Genomic DNA, 23,026 nt, shown 5'->3' on the forward strand with positions numbered 1-23,026 from the left:
ACACTCCCCAAACTTTCACTCTGTATTAGAAGTTTAATATGCTTTCTTGTTCCGTTTTTAACTTACGGCCTTCTGTTTTTATGTGCTACAATATCTTTCTCAAATTGCAAGAATTACTCCGGGAAATAAAGGTTTTCTCCCAAACCTGATACATGTTTCAAGGTACAACGTGGAAGTATACCTAGCAACAAATATTCGATCGAAATTTAAAAATGTTGCAGCTGAGATAATCTTGCCAATACTGTATTCAATACTGCGTTTCATTAATACTGTACCAAAATACTCAGTACATACCAATACTCAGTAAGTGAAACCAATTTAACCATTTCAGACTCTCTGGCTACAACTGTGTACAGTAACTTTAACTGTGTCTTAGCTGCAACAGAAGTATTTTTTTCTCAATGGAAACCAGAGGTACACTTTTGTGAAGGTTAATCTCTTCATCACGTGCAAGCGCTGCCAACTGTTGGGCATCACTATGAAAACATCAGCAAGTCAGTGTAGCAATGTGCAGCAACTAATGACCACCAGCATACACGGATGTGGTTGGTTCGCTATATTCCACTGTATAATTAAATATTGTTATTGTTATTTTGCATGGTAATGACTAAACGATAACTGTACTATTTGTTAAATCTGCATTTATATCTACATGGTTACTCTGCAATTCACATTAAAGTGCCTTGCAGAGGTTTCATCGATCCATTTTCATACTACTTCTCTACCATTCCACTCTCGAATGGCATGTTGGAAAAAGGAACAACTAAATCTTTCCGTTCGAGCTCTTAGTTCTCTTATTTTATGATGATGATCATTTCTCCCTACGCACGTGGGTGTCAACAAAATATTTTCGCATTCGTAAGAGAAAGTTGGTGATCGAAATTTCGTAAATAGATCAGGCCTCAAGGAAGACCGCCTTTACTTCAGTGACTGCTACCCCAACTCGCGTATCATGTTAGTGATACTCTCACCCTTATTGCGCGATAACACGAAACGGGCTGCCCTTCTTTGCACTTTTTCGATTTCCTCCGTCAATCCTACTTGGTAAGGATTGCACACAGCGTAGCAATATTCCAGCAGAGGACGGACAAGTGTAATGTGGGTTGTCACATCTTCTAAGCGTTCTGCCAACAAAGCGCAGTCTTTGTTTCGCCTTCCCCACAATATTATCTATGTGGTTTTTCCAATTTAGGTTTCTCGTAATTGTAATTCCTAGGTATTTAGTCGAATTGACAGGCCTTAGATTTGTGCGGTTTATCGTATACCCAAAATTTATCGGATTTCTTTTAGTACCCATGTGGATGACCTAGCACTTTGTTTAGTGCCAATTTCCACTTTTCGCACCATTCAGTAATTCTCTCTAGATCGTTTTGTAATTGGAATTGATCGTCTGATGATTTTTCGAGACGGTCAGTTACACCGTGATCTGCAAACAATCTAAGGTGGCTGCTCAGATTATCACCTAGACCATTTATGTAAATCAGGAACAGCGGAGGGCCCATGACACTACCTTGCGCAACGCCAGATATCACTTCTGTTCTACTCGATCATTTACCGTTTATCGCTACGAACTGTGACCTCTCTGAGAGGAAGCCACGAATCCAGTCACACAACTGAGACTATACTCCATATGCATGCAATTTGATTAATTGTCGCTTGTGAGGACGGCTATCAAAAGCCTTCTGGAATTCTAGGAATATGGAATGTATCTGAGATCCCTTGTCGACAGCACTCATTACTTCATGGGAATAAAGAGCTAGCTGTGTTGCACAAGAACGATATTTTCTGAATCCGTGTTGGTTATGTATCAATACGTCATTTTCTTCAAGGTGATTCATAATGTTAGAGTACAGTATATGCTCCAAAATCCTACTGCAAATTGAGGTCAGTGATTTTAGTACATAAAAATGAAGCCAGTGTACAAAGTATGTTTTGAGAACGGGTACATGTTTTGCATAAATATTGTATCTAATGTTATTAAATATCACCTAGGAGCATTACTACGTGAAGAAAAGTTTTCCTTCTTCCAGAAAAAACTCAGTTGTGGAAGTATCAAATAGAAGTGTTATCAAAAACTTAAATTCATTTTGAAATATAAGCTATTGGAAACTAACACATGTATCCATTTTCAATACGGGTAAAATTGTTAAGACGTTTTAGAAGTGGTTGATTTGGAAATATCACATGTTGCGTGATAAAGGTCTTCATCTGTTTCAAGGTAGCAGATGATGCCCGACCGACAAAGTATGACTTAACTGTCCACATGTTGTATAACAAGACTTAAAAATATATAACATTTTACTCGCTATAAAATTATGTACCAAAAGAATTAAACAATATATTCCAAATAGCTTTAATATATTATACAGCACTTAAATGTGTAGAACAGGAGATACTTTCAAATGCTTCGCAAAATACAACATCGAGAAGCAGCAGAAAATGCAAGGAACTACTTGTGGCAGTCTCCAGCGTGTATTCCATCATGTGATTCTAAAATCGATAACTGTGCTGTAGACCGACCAAACAAAAAAAAAATAAGTTCGTAGGTAAACTATCCTCTTTGTACAACACTATCCCGTATTTTTTTCTGAACTCTCATGAAACTTACTCTGTCACTGGTTCCATACTACCAACATAATAAAGCTGTTGGCGTTTCAACAATGATGAAACATGACACCGCATTCGAATATTTACAAAGTATTCAAAAATACAATCAAATCACGCTCTGGTTTCCACCATTAAATGTTCTCTGATGATTCCGAAAAGTTCTTCCGTCGTTGCTTTTATATGCTTCTGAGAACAAACTGTAACTATGACGTGTCTATCAACTAAAGACATTACGTCTATATACGAGACAGTATTCTTTATTAGTTATGTTTAATCTTGATAGCACTTTATTATATTACGTAATTCGCAGTATTACTTGTCCCAGTTTTCTACAATCCTGGGACCTGTCAAAACAAGATGGAGAAACACTAATGTAATAATAAAAGCTTCACTTGGGTGAAGGCCAAGTCTACAGAAAAAGTACACATTGAGAACACGGCTGACGGGCGTTATACACCATCAGGAGCGTACTGATACGACTATCGACTTCATATTCTTTGCACACACAGGTCCATGAACAAATACTAGAGATGACCAGAGGTCGTCCTAGAGTTACGGAATGACTACGAGGGTGCGTTGAGAAGTAACGTCTACGAATTTTGTATGTGGAAACTCTTATAACTTTATAAATAAAACAAACGTTATTTACATTCCTCATCTTTATTCTTCATGTCTACATATTTGTAGCCATCTACCGTTAGAGGGCTCCTGATTGTAGATTGTAGCGTGTAACATGTGTGTGTGTGGTTACGTCTGTGCGTGAGAAACAGCGTACTGTAATCGAGTTTCGAATTCGAAGAGCTCGTCCACACACGGACCAACGTCTCTTTCTGCATGACAATGTCAGACCACATACGACCGCTACGACATCTGCAACAATCGGACGCCTTAAGCTCACTGTCCTCGATTATCTTCCATGCAGTCCCGACTTGGCACCATCCAATATTCAGCTATTTTTAAAATTTAGAGAATACCTTCGAGGTCTCCACTTTGATAGTGATGGAGCGGTGCCAACAGAGGTGAGGTTGTGCCTGCTTCAACAAATTCATCATTCTGCAGTGACGGTATCAACAAACTGGTCCCTCGTTGGGAGAAATGTGTTGGTCGCCAACGTGACTTATGTTGAGAAATATATATGTAGACATGAAGAATAAAGACGATGAATATTTGTTTTATTTGGAAAGTTTAGGCATTACTTTGCACCCCACTCTCGATCTTATACCCGGTAGAGGGCGTTATTGAGGTTGTAACATTAGTGTCTAGCATCACAGTTTACAATATAATGACTGTGGACATTAATTAAAATGGTTTCACTTGGATAAAGTGCGTCTGTAACAGGAAAACATAAATGTAGTACAATATGTAGTATCAATGTCCACACTTAAAAACAGAATATAATGTGAGAAAAGTGGTACACAGCCTACTTATGGAAAATCTTTTAGCCTGGTGCAGTAAATAAAAGGAGACGTTGTGTTAAAAGATTAAATATAACTATTTATTTAAAAGTCTCAGTGGTCGATATAACACTCAGTAGACAGTCCGGATGGCGTCGCCTCGCGGACTCTCTCTGAAACCGGAAATGTTGAGGATTATATAATATAGTGCTACACAAATAACACACCTGTAAAACCATCGTCTCTGTCAGTTTCTGAAGACACTAATCTCCAAACCAACTTGACGAATTTTCATGGGGTTTTCGCAGGTGACCTATCAATGGACCTATTTCAACCAAACTTGGTACACATACCACTTACTGTCTGTAAAGAATGGCTGTGTGGTAGAAACCACCTGCCTGTTAAATGGGTATAGGTAGCGGTGAAAAAGAAATGTAGGCCACAATGTGTGAATACCCAGATTTTATTCATCCAATGTTTGAGGGGGGCAAGTAGGGGGCGGGGGGAGGTTCAAGAGTAGAGAAAAAATTCAGGGTGAAAGGATATCAGTGGTACGTTTCGCTGATGATATTGGTATCCTAAGTGAAAGTGAAGAAGTATTATCTGACCCGCTGAATGGAATGAACAGTCTACCGAGTACAGAATATGGATTGAGAGTAAATGGGAGAAAGACGAATGTAATGAGAAGTAGAAGAAATGAAAGCAACGAGAAACTTAACATCAGGATTGGAAATCACGAAGTAGACGAAGTTAAGGAATTCTGCTACCTAAGCAGCAAAATAGTCTAAGACAGAGGCAGCAGGGATGACATAAAATGCAGACTAACATTGCCGAGAAAGGCATTCCAGGCCAACAAAAGTCTGCTAGTGTCAAACGTAAGTCTTAAGGTGAGGCAGAAATTTCTGAGAATGTTAACGTCTGGATCACAGCGTATTGAAAACTTATTAAGTTATGAAAAAAAATTCTCTTCAATTTGGCATTTACATCGTTTGATTAACTGGAACTGTTTTTCTGTAGCACTTATTCAAAATCGCGGCATGCTTTTTGAAACACTGCGTATAATTTAGTTTAATTATTAGCGGTCAGAGTACTTCGACATCTCTTCAGGGTAGCCTAACTCGCTGTTCCAGTGGGAGCGAGATACATTAGGCAGATAAAATGATTGTAGGGTGGGAGGGTTGCAGCCCCGCTCCTGGGAGAGGAGAGAGAGTTGCTAACGGACTATAATGTGGCCCCGTGTCGTGTCGCCGTGGCTTGCGTCTGAGGGGGCCCCCAGGGATCACAGGGCAATATTGGGAAAGTTTGTTTATTCTGAAGCGCGCGGCCTAAATTACTGACGCCGCTGCCTGCCTGGAGCCGAACAATGCAGATGGGAATTAATCCCACAAAATTAATAACAGTGCACCCCCCCCCACTCTTCCCCCCCCCCCCCTGCTCCCCAGTCCCCTCTACACAACTACAAGCTGCAGGGAAAAGCGTGCCTGTCCCGATGGAACAGTGGCTGGGCTCCGTTCGCTTCGTGAGAAAAACGCGAGGCCCGACCACTCTGCTGGAAAATATGATTCAAGCGTGAGTGAGTGTGTGTGTGTGTGTGTGTGTGTGTGTGTGTGTGTGTGTGTGTGTGTGTGTGTGCGCGTGCGTGAGCGAGCGCTTGCGCGCGTCCGTTCGTGCGCGCGTGTGTGTGACTTCCCTACTTAGTCTGACTATACCCTCGACTTTCAGTTCTCTGTACGACGAACCAAAACAGTGCCGGGCGATCGGTGTGGTAGATAGGGCCTACAACGCCGGAGTGTTTATCCGCCGGTGGGCCGAATTAATCAATATTTGCTTATACACTACTGGCCATTAAAATTGTTACACCAAGAAGAAATGCAGATGATAAACGGGTATTCATTGGACAAATATATTATACTAGAAGTGACAAGCAACCTGCAGGCCCACAATGCGACCGTGTTCAAATGGGTGCAGCTGTCAACAGGAGTATGTACTCGTCGGTGGGGCATGGTTCTACCTTAGAATGAATGTTGCAAGCATTGTTCACCTTCAAATTCAGCACAGTTACTGACTGCAGAGTGAAAACATAGTGTACACAGATAGGCCCCCTGAGCGCCGTCAGATTGCTGATCAGCGTGACGAATGTGTCACTAGCACTGCAACCCTACAATATGCATTTACACTACTGGCCATGTGATTACATTTTCACGCAATTTGGGTGCATAGATCCTGAGAAATCAGTACCCAGAACAACCACTTCTGGCCGTAATAACGGCCTTCATACGCCTGGGCATTGAGTCAGAGCTTGGATGGCGTGAACAGGTACAGCTGCCCATGCAGCTTCAACACGGTACCACAGTTCATCAAGAGTAGTGACTGGCGTGTTGTGACGAGCCAGTTGCTCGGCCACCATAGACCAGACGTTTTCAGTTGGTGAGAGATCTGGAGAATGTGCTGGCCAGGGCAGCAGTCGAACATTTTCTGCATCCAGAAAGGCCCGTACGGGACCTGCAACATGCGGTCGTGCATTATCCTGCTGAAATGTAGGTTTTCGCAGGGATCGAATGAAGGGTAGAGCCACGGGTCGTAACACATCTGAAATGTAACGTCCACTGTTCAAAGTGCCGTCAATTTGAACAAGAGTTGACAGAGACATGTAACCAATGGCACCCCATACCATCACGCCGGTTGATACGCCAGTATGGCGATGACGTATCCACGCTTCCAACGTGCGTCCACCGCGATGTCGCCAAACACGGATGCAACCATCATGATACTGCAAAAACAGAACCTGGATTCATCCGAAAAAATGACGTTTTGCCATTCGTGCACCCAGGTTCGTCGTTGAGTACACCTTCGCAGGCGCTCCTGTCTGTGATGCAGCGTCAAGGGTAACCGCAGCCATGCTCTCCGAGCTGATAGTCCATGCTGTTGCAAACGTCTTCGAACTGTTCGTGCAGATGGTAGTTGTCTCGCAAACGTCCCCATCCGTTGACTCACGGATCTAGAGGTGGCTGCACGATCCTTTACAGCCACGCGTAAAAGATGCCTGTCATCTCGCCTGCTAGTGATACGAGGCCGTTGGGGTCCAGCACGGTGTTCCGTTTTACCCTCCTGAACCCACCGATTCCATATTCTGCTAACAGTCAATGGATCTCGACAAACTCGAGCAGCAATGTCGCGATACGATAGACCGCAATTGCGATAGGCTACAATCCGACCTTTGTGAAAGTTGGAAACGTGATGGTACGCATTTGTCCTCCTTACACGAGGCATCACAACAACGTTTCACCAGGCAACGCCGGTCAACTGTTAATTGTGTACGAGAAATCGGTTGGAAACTTTCCTCATGTCAGCATGTTGTAGGTGTTGCCACCGGTGACAACCTTGTGTAAATGCCCTGAAAAGGTAATCATTTGCAAATCACCGCATCTTCTTCCTGTCGGTTAAATTTCTCGTCTGTAGCACGTCATCTTCGTGGTGTAGCAATTTTAATGCCCATTACTGTATGTCAAATCTATCTCTCTTTAGTGTTCATTGCTGAGGTTGGTTTGCAACAGTACGCCATTCACCTCTTCTGTTTGCCTTGCTATTTATTTCCGAGTATGTAGTGCATTCCACATCGTACATAATCTACTTCATGTACGACAATTTTGGTTGTCCCCGGCAATTCTTTTCCTCAACGGCTCCTTTTGCTATTGTTCCACTTGCGTTGCTGTGTCTAAAATGTGTCCTATGAGTTCGTCTCTCCTTCTTAAAAAGTACCTCGACAAAGATCTGGTTTCCTGTATTCTTCTCAGCGCCTCTTCATTGGTAACTCCCGTCTCTCCATCTGCTCTTCATCATCGTTCTGTAGCGCCATATCCCCAGGGATTTTAGTCGTCTTCTCACGTGATTTCGTATTGTCCAAGTTTCACACCTGTGTTGACCACACTACAGATAAACGCTTTCATGATCAATTTCCTCAATTCCATACTGATGTTCTTGTTGGTGAGTAAGTTCTTTCTCAGACTGAATGTAATTTTAGCCTGCTGAATTGTACCAGTTTCTCTCCGGCTTCTACCATTCCTTGTGATCCTATTTCCCAAAGAAGTGCCTTCCTCTATCAATTCTAGCTCATCTCTTCCAATTCTTATTCTTATAGCTTCATATTCTTCTTCATTAGTGCATACCGTCACTTTAGTCTTTCGCATGTTTTTTTTTCTCATACCATACTAATAACAGAAGATGCTTTCCATTGTGCTGAGAACCTCCTTTAACTCTTCGTTCATCTTCGCATTCACAGCAATATCATGTGCCCACATCATATCTATCTCCTGTCCATTCAGTTTGATCGCATATCAGTAGTCTAGCGAAGGTGGTCAGTAGCTTTCTGGACGTAAGCACTGAATATAAGAGGAGATAGAGAGCACATCTTTGTCAGCTTTTCTAAATTTCAGGCATTACTAGTTTACAATCAGTGTATATTACCAGTTTAGACCTACGGCAATGAGAACATACAATTGTGATGCGAGAACTTACTCAGCGAGTGATACGTAGATGCTTGTTGTAAATTAACTGAAGTACTAACTGGAGTGGAGTATGCAATGAAACCGTATGAAAGCGGATGGAACGAATAGGACAGACCAAGGAAATTTTCGACAAGAATTTAACAGATACGAAAAGACGTAGGAGGCCAGACACTTGACTGCGAGTAAATGTAAGATAACGTTTAGGACCAATATGAGCCGGTACTGTTGTTTGATCATAATGGACTGGGAAGTCTGAAAGATGCCTTTCACACGGTACTCATACAGATGCAGATGGTGGAAGGAAATTAAAAAAGTTATTTTTGAGTAGTTTATGGCTTGTAGTCTTACCACCTACGTAATTTGAACGGCGTATCGCACAGACTGTAACATACAGACCGGTAACATATTATTTCAAGTGAATCAACCATGCAAAGTAGCAAGTGATGGTGTTCATGAGTTTCGAAAAAGCTTCTGATCCAGTTACAATAAATGCTGTTGTTCATGCTGCCCTTGAGAGTAATGGATGTGATTCAAACATTTTTGTGAAAATATGCTGAAAAATGTAGAAGAAAATTCTGCAGTTCCCATTAAAGTGATCAGGGTGGTGAGAAAGTCGAAAAAGATTCAGGAGTCCAGCAACGTGTTTCGTCACCATAACTACCTCATCACTACCACTGAAAGTTTTCAGAGGCTTACAAGGGAAGAATGAAAATAGCATCGTCTTAATGCAACATGTCTGAACCATCTTCTTGTTGTTGATGGTGTTGTGTTACATGTCTTTGGTGCAGATAAACTTAACAAAGAATGGAGCAGCTGAATAGAGCAAGTGTTAAAGTAGACTCAAAAACCAACTAAGAAAGATTAAGATAATGTATGACAAACATGCCGAAAAGGAAATAGTACACATTAAAAGTAGAAGAACAGCACTATCGTGTGATTTTTTTGTGTTTATGAAAGTGGAATACAATGACATTCTGCGGACTAAGAAGTAAACTGAAGATGTACAGGACATAAAATCTCGTCTGAGGCTTGCGATCATTTTTGTGTTAATAATTGACAACCAATGCTGTACAATCGCAATAAAGGCGTGAGATGTTCAATTGACTCTTTTATTAGAACACGTTACGCGTTTCGGGATTACACCCATCTTGAGACATCACAACTTCAACTCCTTCCTAATCAGCCAGGCATGCAGCCTTGACAACTCAAAGATAGTGTCCAGTAACATATGACTATAACTGCGACACAAGCAGTCTTATGGACACTATCTTTGAGTTGTCAAGGCTGCATGCCTGGCTGATTAGGAAGGAGTTGAAGTTGTGATGTCTCAAGATGGGTGTAATCCCGAAACGCGTAACGTGTTCTAATAAAAGAGTCAATTTAACACCTCATGACTTTATTGCGATTGTATAGCATTGGTTGCCAGTTATTAACGTAAACTGAAGAATAGAACTAACCTGGAGTGCTTTTGCAAAATTAAATAAAATTTGAAAATGTTGTCTACCGATATTCTTGTAGAAGAATGCTAATAATGAGTGTGTATTAAAGGGTATCCTTTTTATGAGTGGGACATGGACTTTTACTGTGAACATAATCAATAAGTGACTGTTGGACGGCGGGCCAGATAAAGGTTGTGGTTTGAAACAGACATGCACTGTAGCCTGATATTTACATTCGTACCGTATTTAATTGGTCGATTTCAGCCGAGTGGCAACTATACCGTGTTCATTTTCGTTGTTCGTCTAGTGGAGGAGGTATGCCACTACCTTCTTCCCGTCTGCCACGAAGATTCAAGTGTGTATCTGCGTCGTGTGGATGACTGCGATGAGTACTTGTACCGTGTAGTGTTGAGTTTGTGTTGTTATGGATGACGAGTCCAGAATGGAGTGGAAGAAGTAATTAAAGCTGAAATTAAAACGAAATGGAGCTGCGCGGGTCGTGCAGCTATGCAAATCGATGGTAAAAGACTCGAGAAGTTCTTTACTGGAGAGAAAAAAAGACGAAAACTGCTGCGCCCTTCTTTTTAATACAGTGTGTCCCAAAGAGAATGACCCAATTTTAAATAGAATTATTTATTAGGAAGAATGGTTTAACACCAACAAGTTGCATACTAAATTACTCAGAAAAGACAGAAGTTTATAAAAATCCATCATAAATGTTCAATGTGTCCTCCATTGTCTGCACTGAAGCTACAGCAGCTGGTATTCTGATTTTTAGTTCACCAATGTCATGAGGAAAGGGAGAACGTAAACACATTGTTTAACATATCCCCAAAGGGAGAAATCACATGGTGTTGTCAGGGGACCTAGGAGGCCAAGAGCGTAAAGCCTCGTCTCGCGGTTGTGGCACGTTGGCATTGAGGAAACTGCGCACGTTGTTGTGTCAATGTGGTGGTGCTCCACCTTACTCAAATGGTTCAAATGGCTCTGAGCACTATGGAACTTAACATCTATGGTCATCAGTCCTCTAGAACTTAGAACTACTTAAACCTAACTAACCTAACACAACACCCAGCCATCACTAGGCAGAGAAAATCCCTGACCCCGCCGGGAATCAAACCCGGGAACCCGGGCGTGGGAAGCGAGAACGCTACCGCACGACCACGAGATGCGGGCACGAGATGCTGGCTCCGCCTTACTGATAGATGAAATTGTCACAGTCACGTTGTGGGAATAACCAGTTCCGTAGCATTGCAAGATATGATTGTCATGTTACGGTTTCTTCCTCAAAAAGGAAGGGTCCATAAACCTTGCTTTGCGAAATAGCACAAAAAACATTCACTTTTGGTGAATCACGTTCGTGTTCAATGGTTTCATGAGCATTTTCGAGCCCCCATATGCCCACATTATGACGATGAACCTTACCGCTAATATGGAAAGTTGCGTCATAGCTGAATATCAACCTTTGCATAAAAGTGTCATCTTCCATGTCCTCTAGAATAGCATTGCTAAAGTCCACTCGCTTCACTTTGTCAGTATGTCGAAGAGATTGTACCATTTGTAATCGGTACGGATTGAGGGCTAAACGACGCCGTAACACACGCAACACTGTCATGCGCGGTAACGCAAGTTCTCGGCTAGCACGACGCGTAGTCTTAAGGGGACTCCGCTCAAATGCTCGGCAGATTTGTTCCACTGTTCGTTCAGCAACGCGTGGCCGACCAGGACTTTTGCCCTTGCAGGGTCACCCTGTTTCTTCAGACTGTTTATAGAACCGTCGAATGTTCTTTCGTGATGGTGGTTTAGGGGGAAATTGAATATGAAACGCCCGCTGAACTGCGATCCCTGATTGAGTACGACTAATTTCAATAACACAATACGCCTTCTGTTGCGCGGACGCCATATTGCGCGAGACTCGCTGCACGCTCCAGGTAAGCGCTCGTAGCGACATCTAGCGGATTTTTTTTCTAAAACTCTAGACCATGCCGATTACATCTAGCGCAGTTTCAGTTACCTAGTGACATTTGTCTCAATATTATTACAAGTTAAAATCGGGTCATTCTTTTTGGGACACCCTGTATTTACACGAATGGCATAATCAGTGAACGGAAGCTAAGAGCAGGCCGATAAATTGATATAAATGAAAGAATTCACGTAAATACAACGCTATTTGCTGATGATAAAGTTGTTATTCAACAAACTGGGGGCCGGCCGCGGTGGTCTCGCGGTTCTAGGCGCGCAGTCCGGAACCGTGCGACTGCTACGGTCGCAGGTTCGAATCCTGCCTCGGGCATGGATGTGTGTGATGTCTTTAGATTAGTTAGGTTTAAGTAGTTCTAAGTTCTAGGGGACTGATGACCACAGCAGTTAAGTCCCATAGTGCTCAGAGCCATTTGAACCATTTGAACAAACTGAGGATGACCGCCAGAGATCTGTTCAACAGCTTTGCTGGAAGTGTAATATGATCATCTCTGTCTAAAACACCAAGGCAATGGATTTTAGAAGTAAATATCCCATCCTAACAAAGATATTCCTAGGTGGTAGACCTATTAAACAACAGCCTCACTTCTTATACCATAACTGCAACGTAACTTAGGCACTGATCATAAAACAATCATAACTAGATTAAGTACCTGGCCACATCTGGAACAGTCTAGAGGATATTATATAGGAAAACGAGAAAAGTAGCGCGAAAGAAATATTCCAAAACTATGGTTGTGCCAGCTTTGCTGTACAGTTCAGAGTCGTTGGAAATGAATACTAAATATCTCACTAAGATACAGTGCTCAGAAACGGCATCTGTGTGAGTGTGCGGTAGTGGATAGATTTAAAAATATCGATGTGAGGTCACAACTGACTGTTTTTAAAATAGAAGATCAGCGAAAATAAATAAAGGTTACTTTCACACCTCAACAGAATGCGAGAAGGAACAATACAAAAAAAAAAATCTCATATAGATCGAATAGTAAAATACTCATGATGAGGAGCTGTGGGTAGATGAAGCAACAGGAATTCGCAGGAGCATAATGCAGAGAAAAGTCTACTGAAGGGCTTTACCTAGCAGTGAGTGGTAAACGGCTATGTTGGTTATAGTGATCCGAACATTTTGATTCGCCACCATAAAGCTAGACGTGTGCTAAACAGGCAGTCTGAGATATTTACAGTCATACAGTGACGTGAACATGGGACACCACAGGGGAATAGCATGGCGCAGAATAAGGTGACACTGTGTTCTTGGTGGCGTGACGGTTTTGGGAGAGAAGGAGGGGTGGGGGAATTTGCGTCGTGACCGCTTCTTTGGCCAGAAAGTGAGAGCGACGGCATTAACTTCAAATTTGGTGGAGAAGACAAACATATTGCCATTCTTACGCCGCACGCGAAATCGTCCTTACAAAGTAACTCAACATATATAAAAATCTTTGCCGTACCTGTGTAACGAGCGTGTGTAAGACACCGATTTGGTTGGAAACCTGGAAGGGGCCAGTGCAGCAGCTTCTTGTTAGCCAACCATTGAAGGAAGGCCAACGGTTCCGCACTGGAGCGAGAGCTCACTCGTAGACAGACTGTGTTAGAGAGGAGACATGTCGTGTCGTCTCTATGAAGGATATTTCCACGTCGGGTCCGACTAGTAGTGAGGTCACCGTCGCCGCAGCAAACCATGTTGCAAAACTTGTCGTGTGTAGTAAAAACTTGGCTAAATTGTTTCCCTGATTTCTCCAAGCTCATCAGATTTCTCTACTTACATTAAGAGTACATACAGTTTTTATAAGGCTTTCTGTATTTATCAATTCCTGCACGACCAGTGCAAATAGTAGAGTGTGTGGCTATCCTCACCCATCTTGCAACGCTGGTCTCCATCCAAGGTCATCACATTGCTTACAATCCTGCAGGTAGGATGGAACAAATCCCCTTTGATCGACAGCATTTCTTATTCGAGTATTGAGCTACTTCTCTGTCAGAGAAAACGTCGGATACGAATAATCTGACGACCAAATTTAATTCAGTTACTAGTCTCTTACCTACGGAAGTGCCTGCATGCATGTATGGCACATATATTGCTCATACCTGCTTCTATCCTCGCTCTCTTTTCATCTCCTACCCCTCCCTCTCTTCTTTCATCTCTTTGCCCATCCATTCCTCCCCCTATTTCTTTCCATTTTCTCCCCCTCTGTCCATCTTCTCCTCTACCTCCCTCTGCCCGATTCCATCTCCCTCCTCTCTTAGAACTGTATTAATACCTTCAGCTGCTGACGGGCGTTGATGTATATCGACGGGGACAGGTGAAAATGTGTGCCCCGACCGGGACTCGAACCCGGGATCTCCTGCTTACATGGCAGACACTCTATCCATCTGAGCCACCGAGGGCACAGAGGATAGTGCTACTGCAGGGACTATCTCGCGCACGCCTCCCGCGAGACCCACATTCTCACCTTATATGTCCACACACTACATTCGTAGCGTCCCTACCCAACACACTCATTACTCGTGGAAGACATTTTTACCAAGTCCTGTAAGAGTTCGGGTAATATGTGCGCGAGATAGTTCCTGCAATCGCACTATCCTCTGTGCCGTCGGCGGCTCAGATAGAACGAGCATCTGCCATGTAGGCAGGAGAACCCGGGTCCAAGTCCCAGTCAGGGCACACATTTTCACCTGTCCCCATTAACATATTTCAACGCCCGTCAGCAGCTGAAGGTATTAATATAATTCTAATTTTGTTCTAGAAGGCTGTAGGTCATCAATGGTGTCTGTTCTTTCATGTGTCTTTCTTTCATGTCTGAAAGAACAGACACCATATCCATATAAGCATATTCCTCCTCTCTGTCTTTCTATCCTTCTCCCACAACCCATCTCCTCCTTACGCTCTCTCTGCTTAGCCGTGCCCCTCTGCATGTCAAGACCCTGTAACACATTCCAGTATAACCCGTACAACACATTTGCTGTGCAGGGCAGCCTAGATGTCAGCAGTTACCATACCTTTTTACCACGAACCCCATCGCTCTGCAGCTAGGTAATTCTTACACCATAGTAGTTCTTATCAGAGAAGAGGTAGATCGTGTATCAAATTTTGTTGAAATCTATCGATTGTTTATGCATGTATATGGTTTCAATTAGCCATACAGGCACAGTTGGTCGAAGTAATGACTCATGTGCAGTAGCCTCAGGCACTTAAAGACAGACAGGATGCGGTGACGTGTAATACCTCCCATTTTCCCGCTCCTCCGCCTTATAGCCGTTTTATCTTCTTGTGTAGGAGTTCCCTGCCAGATATGTTAAATAATCGTTGAAGAGAACTACATAACACACAGCCAGAAAACCGATGCCTTGGCACTTAGTAGCCAGCAAGAAGCGACGTCAACCGAATGGCACAATGCATGGGTGTGCTTTTTCGTCGTGTTCTCGGAGAACAGGTAGCTCTGTCGCCTGCCTCGCGTTTGTTGTGCGGTCGGCGGGAGGCCGAGTCACACGAGCGCCGCCATTACGATAACGGATAACGTCCAACAGGCGGAAGAGGCCTTTTATTGTGAGGGATGTGCTCATAAAACAAACATACTGCATTACGGCGGCGGAACACGGAATTGTGTTTCTCGTCTGGCGCTGCATTTATTTATACATTCCGTATTCGCCGCCGGCTGCTTTTATTGGCAGAGCAGCGGCGCGAGGCGGCCCGCTATCGGAAAGCACTCGGACGTGAATATCGCGTTGCGGAGCGCCGGAGCTGGCAGCGTCTTATTTTTGCGTCGAAAGCCGCACTTCTGCGGCTGGCGCCAGGAATCGACAAGTGGCGACGCCAGCTGACAGGGCTTCTCTCTCTCCCGCCGGGATACAGCGGCGGCGCTCTGTTTTTGCAGATGAGATGCCGCTAAGCGCTCGCAATTTGTACCGTGGTGTACAAAACTTTGGACGAAGGTAATTCACGCGTGATGGATCACTATCAAGTAACATGGAACGTGGACCACACATGGAAATGACTGCTATAGTGCAGTACAGAAGGTAAATGGAAGAATGGGACGAACTTTACAAAAGACACGACACGGTTCTTGATAGGAAGCGTGATCACCACGGGCGGCAGTGCGTGTTGTGCAACGTACCCTACGCTGGCCACAAGGTTAGAGAGGAGTTCTTGTGGTAGGACGTTCCATAAATCCAGCACCGGTGCTGCCACTGGTGGATGGTCGTTGGTGAACGCGTTAGTGCTGTCCCGCCCCGTAGCGTGGCGATAGCGGTACCGCCTACCACGCAGGGGGCCCGGGGTCGATTTACGGCAGGGGACTGGGTGTTGCGTGTCCGTCATCATCATGTTCTTCATCATTGACTCGCAAATCGCCGATGTGGCGTCACCTAAAGAGGACTTGCAATACGGCGGCCAAACTCCCCCGTTTGGGGCCTCCCGGCCAACAATGCCGTACGATCATTTCATTTCATCCCACACGTGCTCGCTAGGATTTAAGTCGGGGGAACGGGCAGGCGAATCCATTCGCTGAATGTCCTTCTATTCGAAGAGCGCTTCCACCTCCACCGCCCTGGTAGAGGAACTACGTGCAAACATTGTCGTTTAATAAAAGCGTCATTTTTCGTGTCATTACAGATTTCTTTCAGATACCTTCTGTACCGCAATGCAGCAGTTATTTCTATGTATGAGCCAAGTTCCATCGATCTGTGTCAGTTATAATTGAGTCATCATGCGAAACTTACTTCTGTCCTTAATTTTTGCACACCAGTGAAGATTCAGTACAAATTTGCTGGGTTTGAGGCTATTACACCATATAAAATAAGGTAACACCTAAACGTCACGTGATGTCACAGGCTCTTTCTTCATGGACACGCCGTTCTTATTTTGACCACTTCAGGAAATTTACTGATCCCTGTCCCCTACGTTCGTACTGAAACCAGCGTCGAAGCCATTGCGTATTGGATGTGCGATAACATATGCGTTTTAGATTTAAAATCAACTTTGGAAATACCACAAAGAAATGCTGACTACAGTGATGGAAATGAAAGTATTACACGATGAAGCATCAGCCCTATATTCATGAACTTTTTTGAGTATGTTCATAACATAACTGGTACAGAATGTTTAAACTTTCATTCCATTCGGATCTGATAATCAATACCAGAACGAGGCACTAATACAGTTTATTATTCGCTGTTGCAAGTAAGCAAAGAGCTTCCAAATATTGCTGGCTGGAAGCTCATGCGGAAATATACGCCTTTCCTGCAAATACCAGAAAAACTTTGTGGGCCACAAATTAGAAGATCGCCCATCAGAAATTACAAAATAGAGCTTTAGCACCATATCCAGTACCACCCCCCCCCCCCCCTCCCCCGTATGATTCCAGAAATTGGAAGGATAAAGTTTTCGAGAATCGTTGCTTCTTGTGACCCTTCCCCACGTCTTATATTGAAAAGTTCGTGTCGATCTGAACAACATACACGAGACTCGTCGCTAAACATCAGAGAATGCCCCTCAGTACTTCGGCTGGCTCTGGCTACGCACATTGCAAGTCTCCGTTGTCGCCATTATAAAGGGAGGCGGGGAATATTGGGTTGTCAGTAGAGAAGCAGTAAGAGCAGCGTGGGTCGGTTAAAATGGTTCAAATGGCTCTAAGCAGTGTGGGACTTAACATCTGAGGTCATCAGTCCCCTAGACTTAGAACTACGTAAACCTAACTAACCTAAGGACATCACACACATCCATGCCCGATACAGGATTCGAACTTGCAACCGTAACAGCCGCGTTGTTCCGGACTGAAGCGCCTAGAACCGCTTGGCCACAGCGTCCGACATGGGTAGGTTAGCAGGCTCAGTGGTTTCGATCGTGGACTAGACATTGATGTCAAAAAAACATCAATGATATTTCAACCCTTCTAAAGCTGTCCATATCGACTGCTGGTGAAGTGGAAACGCGAAAGAACAACCACGGTTACACCAAGACCGGGCAGACGTCATGTACTAACGTACCTGGACCGTCGAGCACCGCGGAGGACGTTGTAAAAGTTGCATAAAATCCGTGGAAGAAATCACTAGTGAGCTGCAAAGTGGTACCAGTTACCACTGTGACTGTGCGCAGGAAGTTATAAGGAATGGGGTGGGGTGTAGTGGTCGAGCAGCTCCTCATAGGACAGTCGGCACTGTAAAGTGGTGCTTGAGATAGTCTAAACAGCGACGTCACAGGACAGTGGATGACTGGAAACGAGAGATGGGGAGTGATGAATCGCGCCGTACTTTGTTGCATTCACATGGAATAGTCGGGTTTGACGGTTGCCTGGAGAACGTTACAGCCATAATGCATAGTGTCAACTGTGAAGTATGCAAGAGGTAGTGCTACTGTAAGGGCATGTGGTTAGGAAATGATTTACTTATTGCGCTTCAGAAAAATGCTAAATGCGGAAGGATACGAACACATTTTAGAGCATTGTGTACTGCATGCAGTGGAGGAACAACATGGAGAGGGCCGGCCACTGTGGCCTAGTGGTTCTAGGCGCTTCAGCCCGGAACCGCGCTGCTGCTACGGTCGCAGGTACGAATTCTGCCTCGAGCATGGATGTGTGTGATGTTCTTAGCTTAGTTAGGTTTAAGTAGTTCTAAGTCTAGGGGACTGATGACCTCAGATGTTAAGTCCCATAGTGCTTGGAGCCATTTGAACCAACACGGAGAGGAGATTGTTTTGTATCAGCATGACAAAAACCCTATCTGTGCGACAGTGGCTTGTGGACAGTAACATTCCTTGAAACAGACTGGACTGCCCAGTTCCCGTCCTGACCACAGTGAAATTCCTTTGCTACAAGACAGAACGTCGACCTCGCTCCAGAGTCCAGACCCACTACCTCCTCTAGTCTCGGCTCGTGAGGAAAAATGACCTGCCATGCATCCCACGTACATTCAGACACCCCATTGAAAGTGTCGTCAGCAGAGTTCAAAAGGCGAAAACTGAACACACTACATACTAATGTCCCTCGTTAGGTGTCGGGATGCATTTGATCAGATAGTGTATATCCTTTCAGCTGTTCTTATCCCTCTGTTCATCTGAGCCAGTCCAAAAATTCTACCGTCGCCTCGTGGCGTAGTCTTTCTGGAAGAACCCGTGCTTACTCTTCTTGTCACACTACTGGCCTAGGTTCATATCGTCACCTCTCGTTCTGCAGTAATGGCACTACAGTCGACTGTGCGATCATCGGTATGATGCTCCCGTGCCCCTCGTGTCAATGTTTTGACCCTTCTCAAAGGGCGATAGACGACAATAAGATGGACTCGCACGCCTGTGGGGTGGTTGTGTTGCAGTCTCCACTCGCAAAGCCCCAGCCACGTGAGCTGCACCCAACGACAATAGTGTGCACACACCATACTTCATACTTAGGACAGGTTTCTTTATGTGCTGATTCACACGAGGATGAAATTTTCGCGAAAGTCTCCTCAGGTATAGAAATACTGGAACACTAGTTAATTAACGTTGGCACAAAGTGTTCACGGCTTAACATTTTCTAACAGTATATAACGTCAGAAACTCGGCAAGGCTTTTTGCGAATGGTGCTGATGTATACTGGGTGATCAAAAAGTCAGTATAAATTTGAAAACTGAATAAATCACGGAATAATGTAGATAAAGAGGTACAAATTGACACACATGCTTGGAATGACATGGGGTTTTATTAGAAACAAAAAAATACAACCGTTCAAAAAATTTCCGACAGATTGCGCTTCATATGATCAGAATAGCAGTAATTATCATAACAAAGAAAGACAAATCAAAGACGATGATCTTTACAGGAAATGCTCAGTATGCCTACCATTTTTCCTCAACAATAGCTGTAGTCGAGCAATAATGTTGTGAACAGCAGTGCAAAGCATGTCTGGAGTTACGGTGAGGCATTGGCGTCGGATGTTGTCTTTCAGCATCTCTAGAGACGTCGGTCGATCACGATACACTTGTGACTTCAGGTAACCCCAAAGCCAATAATCGCACGGCTGAGGTCTGTGGACCTGAGAGGCCAAGCATGACGAAATTGGCGGCTGAGCATACGATTATCACCAGACGACGCGCGCAAGAGATCTTTCACGCGTCTAGCAATATGATTTTTTTTTGTTCTAACCATGTCATTCCTAGCATGTGTATAAATTTTTACCTTTCTATCTACATTACTCCGTGGTTTATTAAGTTTTCAAGTTTATACTGACTTTTTGATCATCCGGTATGTTGTGTCGTCAGAAAACTATAGCTTAACACGGAACAAATTATATAGAATACCAGTTAGGTGCCGACAGTTGACCCTCAACGTAAAGTAAATGTATAGTTTTGTCCAGAAATAGACGCAAAGACACATCACTGTCACGTTACATTATCGGCTCTGGAACCACTAAACCCCTTCAAACAGCTACGAGTATCTATTCGGAGTTACCTACAGCGAAACGACCACATAAAAATGGTTATAGGGGACGCAGGAGGAAGTGGCTCATAAAACACTTATTCCATCGAATCTTTAGTACTGTATGGGGCCCTTATTAGGTAGTATTACCACATTGTGCAGCCACATTAATCTGACTACTGCCTACGTTCGACGTCAACGTGCATTAACCACTCACAGACGGCACGTGGCAGAAATAGCAGTGGAGGGTATTTAAAGCGTGTTGGAGGGATGTGGAAAACAGTGCAGTCGTTGTCGGAATCCTAAAAATGGAGCGCAGGGCTTGATAATTGGCTTTAGGGCAAAAAGGGGCAGGCATTACCGAAACGGTAACTTTGTAAAATCTTCGCTGGCCGACGTGGTTGAAGTGCACCGTACATGGCCAAATGGCGCTAACTGATACTGGCGTCGAGCCAACATGTTTGCAGCACTTTCCATAGATGACTAGGGTGAATGGACATGTGTGTGGGCGGATAGATGTGCTAATGGAGAGCAAGTAACCACCCAGATGAAATAGGGACTACAACGCTGGTACGTACACCCGTGCTGACTGCAATTGATCGGCGACGAGGGCTGGAATTCCCGCGTCACTGCAGAAACTGGATGTCCATTGAGTGACAGCAGGTGGTCTTTTCAGAGAGATGGCACATGGCAGTTCGCGAGTACGGCGTAAAACGGCTCCAGCAAGTCGGAAGAGTCCAGGCCGGAGGACGTACCCTGGGTGATCCCGTTGTTCTGCAAGGCACAGTGCTTCAGCATAGGCATGCATCTACCCATGGGGACCATTGTTCACTCCGACAGACAGCCTGTTTTTCCTCGGCACGATAGCATCTACCAGCAGTGTTCGTGCTTGGTTCGAAGAGCACCAAGGTGACTTCACCGTACTCCCTTGACCACCAAACTACCCGGACAGTCTGTGCGATCACCCTGATCAGGCTGTTGGCGCCTTGGATCCCCAGCCGAGCAACCTAGCGCAAATGTCCATGACACTGGAGTCGGCATGGCTCCACAATAGAGGTGCGTCGTTCGCGAACTAACAGGTTCAAAGGAACGGTTCTACAAGATGAACGGAAGGAGCAGGGAACGAATTCCAAGGAACTGTCTTTCAAGCTAACTTCCGTCGCGGCTTCCTACTTACAGTTCCCGGGAAAGGTAAACGGTCGGTCTCGTTCCAGCCTCGGTCCCGTTCCAGTCTTTGCATCGGTCTCCCTCGGCCAGACTCCTTCTTCGCGTGGCCAATCGTCGCAGTTCCACTGCCGACTGCTCCTAGTTTGTTTGATATCCAGTTGTTGTTCGTTTGATTCGCTGCGTACATCCATTCTAGATCTGTTTCAAACCTTTCTTGGAATCTGGAGTTCAGGTTCTTTTTGTGTTCGATTCATCGTCTACCACCGGCAATGAAAATGTATTTTATAATTATTTAAATTACACAACAGTTACGTTGTAATACATACATCTTTTCAGGTGACAAAAGGACATGTTAGGTTACTTCGTTATTTCGATAAGCTGCAGAAGACATACTTACAAAAAGACAAGTCTGACACACACGAGTGGCCATTTTCCGTCTTATTTTGATCCAAAGTAAAACAGCATGTTCATTGTTGTGGGAGGCAGACCGACTTACAACCGAATGACGCCCGCGCTCCATAATCGACTACTTGATCCCATATTTTGTAAAGAGAATGTGTAACTTATTCTGTGGTACAGGATGGCGCACAAAAAATCGGCCCGAGTGCAAACTAGACTGCCCAGTGCCTCCTTCCACACGTCATCTTTTGTTTCGATGTTGTTATTTCAAATGGTTCAAATGGCTCTGAGCACCATGGGACTTAATTTCTGAGGTCATCAGTCCCCTAGAACTTAGACCTACTTAAACCTAACTACCCTAAGGACATCACACACATCCATGCCCGAGGCAGGTTTCGAACCTGCGACCGTAGGGGTCACGCGGTTCCAGACTTTAGCGCCTAGAACCTCTCGGCCACCAAGCCGGCAAAAGTTGTTATTTGCATTAGTTTATTTGTTATTTCCTTACTTCCTAATTAGTACATGGTTATCTACTCTGCTCGTAGCGTTCAACAAATTTTGCGTAATTGGCAAGCAGTCTGTACTCTGGGTCGGTTTTTTGTGCGCCACCTTATATTGTTTCACTGCGATTCAGCCACACAACGCTACAGCTGGCTGAACGAGACTTTCGCAGAATCACGGAAATTGCTTCTATATCTGTGCGAGATTTCTGTATTGCATAAAAACTCTGTACTCCAGGGGGGAGGCAAGTGTCCCGTCTTGGCGCCTTGCATCCCTCAGTCACGTATGCTACTGATTTTCAGTGTTTCATAAGAACCATATAAGATGTACAAAGGAACGATAACGAGTCTAACTGATCGGTTCTCAAAAAGGAGCGTTCACCAGTGAAATAGTTCCCAAGGATGAACGAGTTTTCCCATCTCTAATCCGCATCCCTGTAGTATCTTTCAGAATTCCATTGATTGTCGCTGCACATTTCGCAGCGGTGGGCACTGCAAAAGGTGGAAACTCAGGCTTTTCACAGGTGTCATACTAATGTGACTGGAAAGTATAAAAGAGCTAGATAAGTTGCAAAAACCAGCCCGTTTCACCACGCGTTCTATTAGTAAGCGCTTGACCATTACGAAGATACTCAACAACTCCATTAGCAGA

General features: G+C 44.2%; 1 protein-coding gene and 1 non-coding gene across 6 annotated transcripts in view; one reads left to right on the top strand and one right to left on the bottom strand.

Moving 5' to 3' along the window:
• LOC126282042 (fat-like cadherin-related tumor suppressor homolog) overlaps positions 1 to 23,026 on the top strand; it is a 1,587,586-nt gene that overhangs the window by 822,433 nt on the left and 742,127 nt on the right. The window lies entirely within an intron of this gene.
• Trnat-ugu (transfer RNA threonine (anticodon UGU)) lies at positions 14,237 to 14,311 on the bottom strand. Its single transcript has one exon. It is a non-coding gene; the product is annotated as a tRNA-Thr (tRNA).

Source organism: Schistocerca gregaria, chromosome 7 (assembly GCF_023897955.1).
Source record: "Schistocerca gregaria isolate iqSchGreg1 chromosome 7, iqSchGreg1.2, whole genome shotgun sequence".
Taxonomy (NCBI): Eukaryota; Metazoa; Arthropoda; class Insecta; order Orthoptera; family Acrididae; genus Schistocerca; species Schistocerca gregaria.